We start from the raw sequence: 5,106 nt of genomic DNA, 5'->3' as shown, positions 1-5,106 counted from the left end.
GCAGTGTGCCATAGAGGAAAGAAAATTGATTAGCTTTTGGAATCTATTCAGGTCCTACTGATCTTACCATTTGGGTAACCTTCATCTTTCTAGTTTTCTTTTTCTCTCATAGATGACCCTTTATGTTCCTTCCAGCTCCTGAGATCTAGAATCCTTTCAATCAATGATCTGTGCATTATCATATTTAGCCTCTGAAAGAAACAAACATCTATGTTCTGAGGGAACAGAGGTCCTGACCAAGACAGGTAGACAGGTAGGCTTTGAAAGAGACAAAAAAATCCAGAATCAGAGCAGAGGGACCAACATCCATATTTTTTGAGGGATATAGACATCCAGATCATGAAGTGAAAAAGACATCCAGATCCTGAAAGCAGCAGATGAGCATCCAAATGGAAATATTTAAACCCTCAAGAGATAGGTTTCAATCTAAGGTCTGAGAGGACAAATGGAAATCCAGACCCTAAAAGGGAGAGAAGCCTTAGGAGGCAGATAAATGTACCTCTTGACCCTGAGTCCCTGAGGAGATGGACACAGGTATCTAGGCTCTGAGTGGAGCTACAGAAGGGACACTCTTAAAGAATAGACTTCAACAGAATGAGGACAAAGAAATATCTGGGAAGGAGGTGATGAAGCTGGGGGTAATGGGGAGCAGGATAATGTGGTGAAAAGTGCAAATATAATATTGGATTCAAAGTGAGAAGACTTGTCATTCTAGTCTGGCCTCTTTCACTTATTACCTGTTCAACCTTGGACAGAATACCTCTCTGGATCTCTATTTTCCATCTCTAGATGAAGATTCTATAATTCATAAGATTTCTGTAAATATGGGGAGAATGAATGGGTGGGATATTCAGGTGCAATGGAAAAAAGAATTTCTTGACTTTTACCTCATAAGGTATGAGTCATAGGATGCTCTAATTTGAGAAATTAGAGGAGGTTAAGACAGCAGGAGAAGAAACTATAAAAAGGGGAAAGAACAGAAGGGTAAGGAGAGAACAAGAGGAGTCCCACAAAGCCAGGGACAGAAAACTACCTTATCTTTAGAACCTGGACAGAGATCTTTGATTTAGAGCAGTTTGGCATCCCCCTCTTTGGAAAACCCACACTAAACTGGGAGAATGCAGGTAGGATGATGAGGCAGAGCAAGGGTCCAAGTAAAGCACAAGCTACACTGCATTTTTATCTTACTCCTCCAATCTCCTTGAGTGTTCCTGTCTTTAAGGATACTTTTCTCCTCTTCTAATATACTTGAAAAAGAGATTTTACCCCAAACTCTCTCTCTCTTTCCCTCCCTCCTTCCCTTCCTCCTCCTCCTCCTCTCTCTCTCTCTCTCTCTCTCTCTCTCTCTCTCTCTCTCTCTCTCTTTCTCTTTGTCTCTCACTTTTATATTTGTCTCTGTTTCTTTCTCTCTGTCTCTCTTTCTGTATATCTCTGTCTCTTTTGTATGTATGTATATATATATGTATATATATATATCTGCATGTATATATGTAGTTATATACTTACAAAGAGTTCTCTGTTTCTGCTCTTCTTTATATATATATTTAGAAAGAGAGAATGGGGGGTGGGGAGGAAGAGAGATTGAGAAATATATATTTCATCAGCTCATAAATTCCCCAGATTGCTTCTTAGACTTGCATGCCTGGGTTGCCAGCAGGCAGAGCCTATTGAGCATGCTCCCCGAATCAAGCCCTCATTGGCCAGCCCCCCATGATATGAGTAATAGATGAAAGCAAAGACAGATTCCCTAAGGCTCAAGAGTCTTTACTTACATTCATCTGCATCAGTCCTCAGCCATTCTTTTATCATTCATGTGGCATATCCTAGCCAGGATGCCCTTCTTTTTTTTTTTTTTTTTTTTTTAAATTTAATAGCCTTTTATTTACAGGATATATACATGGGTAACTTTACAGCACTAACAATTGCCAAACCTCTTGTTCCAATTTTTCACCTCTTACCCCCCCACCCCCTCCCCTAAATGGCAGGATGACCAGTAGATGTTAAATATATTAAAATATAACTTAGATACACAATAAGTATACATGACCAAAACATTATTTTGCTGTACAAAAAGAATCAGACTCTGAATTATTGTACAATTAGCTTGTGAAGGAAATCAAAAATGCAGGTGTGCATAAATATAGGGATTGGGAATTCAATGTAATGGTTTTTAGTCATCTCCCAGAGTTCAGGATGCCCTTCTAATGGGCAGTGATGTTTCCTGAAAATGACTGGAATTGATGCCCCTATAACTTTCCCAAACCTTTTCAATTCTAGTTCTTTCCCTCTCAATTATTTCCTATCTATCATGTGTAGAGCTTGTTTGTACATATTTGGTTTTCTCCCCCATTAGACTGTGAACTCCTTAAGGGCAGGTATTTGCCTTTTTTAGTGTCCCCAGCCAGCACTTAGCAAAGTGCCAGTTGACTGACTGAGGAGGGGGCTATTTCTGGGTCACTTGCTGCTAAGGACACATCCATCCTTCTCAGTCCTTTCACTTAGTACCTGGAAGGTTCTATTCCTTATTCCTAGTTACTAACCTAGTAATTAATTTTCAAGTACCTTCCTTTCTAGTTATCTCTTTGGAAACTTGCAAATTTCCAGTTTTCAAGCAGCTCATACATAAAAACTGCATTATTTCCCTTCTTGTATACCTTATTTAATACCTTATACCTCCTCAGAGATTATAACATGATGGAACATTCTTCCAATATTTTCTTTATCATATACAGTATGTTGTCCTAAACCCACATGAGAGTCTTCTTCTATCATTTAGCACCAATTTTCAAATAGCTGAGCAACTGTAATATTCATCCCAACACACAATTATAAAATTATTCCTTAGATTAGCTTGCCTAGATTGCTACCAGGGTCTCTATTGAATAAACTACTACCAAATTGTAGCCTAGAACTTTTTTTTTTTAATTAGAGCTTTTATTTTCAAAATATATACATAACCTTACTAATTTACTAACTATTCTACATTTTTTTCTCTCCCTTCTCCCTTAATAACTTACTAACTGTTCTACATTTTTTTCTCTCCCTTCTCCCCATCTCCTTCCCTACATGGCAAGTAATCCCAATAATATGTTAAACATGTGAAATTCTTCTATATGTATTTCTACAAATATCAGCTGCACAAGAAAAATCAGATGAAAAAGAAAAAGAATGAGAAAGAAAACAAAATACAAGCAAACAACAGCAAAAAGAATGAAAATACTATGTTGTGATCCACATTCAGTCCCCACAGTCCTCTCTATGTGTGCAAATGACTCCCTTCATCACAAAACTATTGGAACTTAGCCTAGAACTTGAAAACATGTAGCCTTTTAACTTAAAGATATTATGTTGTACCTGATTTTATCTTTGATGGGATTGGAGAGCAGGAGTCCATGCTTCATTTGATGAATTTTCCAATCAACTTCATGAGATCAAAGAGCATAAGTTTTTCTTTGGAGGTATTTAAGGCTCACCTTCTTATCAAGTCTTAGGGCCTTACTTCCAAGTATTTTCTTTTTTTGATTCATTGTCCATCTGGAGTTGCTCCAGGAAAATTTGCTAGTAAAATCATGGTATAGTTTATATATAGGGTTTCTCCAAAAGTGTCCCTAACAAGTAATAGAGGTACTACGTGGGTTTCAAATATCAGGCAGCCTTTATGTCACATTAAAGAAAATGTAAAAGAAGCAAAAGAATCATAGGAATCCAAGACCAGATATAGAAAACCAGAGAATATTAAATAATCCGTCACCCATTCCTAAGAAGGGAACTGAATTTGGGGTTGCTATCATGGCACTATCTTAACATTCCTTCAATTAGTCGATCAATAAGCATTTATTAAGCATTTAGTATTCTACACTGTAGTGTATTAAATATAGTATGTTAAGTATATTATAGTATATTAAGTACTATAGTGTATATGCTGGGCACTGTGTTAAGGGCTAGTTATACAAAAGCAAAAACAGTCTTGTTTTTAAGAAACTCATTCTAATGAGAGAGACAGTTTGCAACTATGTCTAGACATACCAGATATATAAAGAGAAGGGGGAGAATGTTTTTGATAGTTGAGTGGAGAATGGATTGGCCTGGAGTGGGAAAAGACTTGAGCCAGAAATACTAAATAGAAGGCTACACAGTAGTCCAGGCAAGGGAGGTTGAGGGTCTAGGAGTAATGAGGGTAGAGAGAAGCAAATGTATATGAAAGCTGTTGTAAAGGTATAAACAACAAGATTTGGCAATGGACTGCCCATGTACTGTGAAAATAAGCAGCCCAGAATGATGCCAGGGTTAAGTGGATAGTAGTATTCTAGATTAGAGCTTCTTAAACTTTTTTCACTTATGACCCCTTTTCATCCAATAAATTTTTGTGACCCCAGTATATAAAATACGTATACAAATCAAACATTTACTGATAATAAGTCATAATTTTGTGACCTTCAATTCACTTATAAGACCCCCCCCCCACATGGGGTTTGATGAGTCACAGTTTAAGAAGCTGGGCTCTAGAGAGTAATAAGGAATGTTGGAAGAGAGGAGAATTTGAGGAGAAAATGAATAAGTTGCCTTGGACATGTTAAGTTTGAGATGCCTATAGGATATCCCCTTTGAGAAGTCCAAAGGAAGGTGGTAATGTTAGGCTGTAGCTCATGTGAGAGTTAAAGAATGGATATATTGACCTGAAAATTATCATCTGCATACAAAAAAGCCTGGAAAGATTTACATGAACTGATGTTAAGTAAAGTTAAAGTAAAGTTAAAGTAAAGGACCAAGAGAAGATTGTACATAGCACCAAAATTATTTGATGATCAATTGTGATGGACTTGGTTCTTTTCAATAATGAGGTGATACAAGGCAATTTCAATAGGCTTGCTATTGAAAGAGTCATCTGTTCCAGAGAAAGGACTATGGAGATTGAATGTGGATCACAGCATTGTATTTTCATCTTTTTTTTTTTTTTTTTTTTTTTTTGCTGTTATTGTTTGCTTTTTTTTCTCTTTCTCATTTTTCTCCCTTTTAATCTGATTTTTCTTGCACAGCATGATAAATGTAGTAATATGATTAGAAAAATTGCACATTTTAAACCTGTATTGGATTACTTACTGTCTA

This window comes from Sarcophilus harrisii, chromosome 1 (genome assembly GCF_902635505.1).
Source record: "Sarcophilus harrisii chromosome 1, mSarHar1.11, whole genome shotgun sequence".
Classification (NCBI taxonomy): domain Eukaryota; kingdom Metazoa; phylum Chordata; class Mammalia; order Dasyuromorphia; family Dasyuridae; genus Sarcophilus; species Sarcophilus harrisii.
This window is presented reverse-complemented; position numbering follows the sequence as displayed.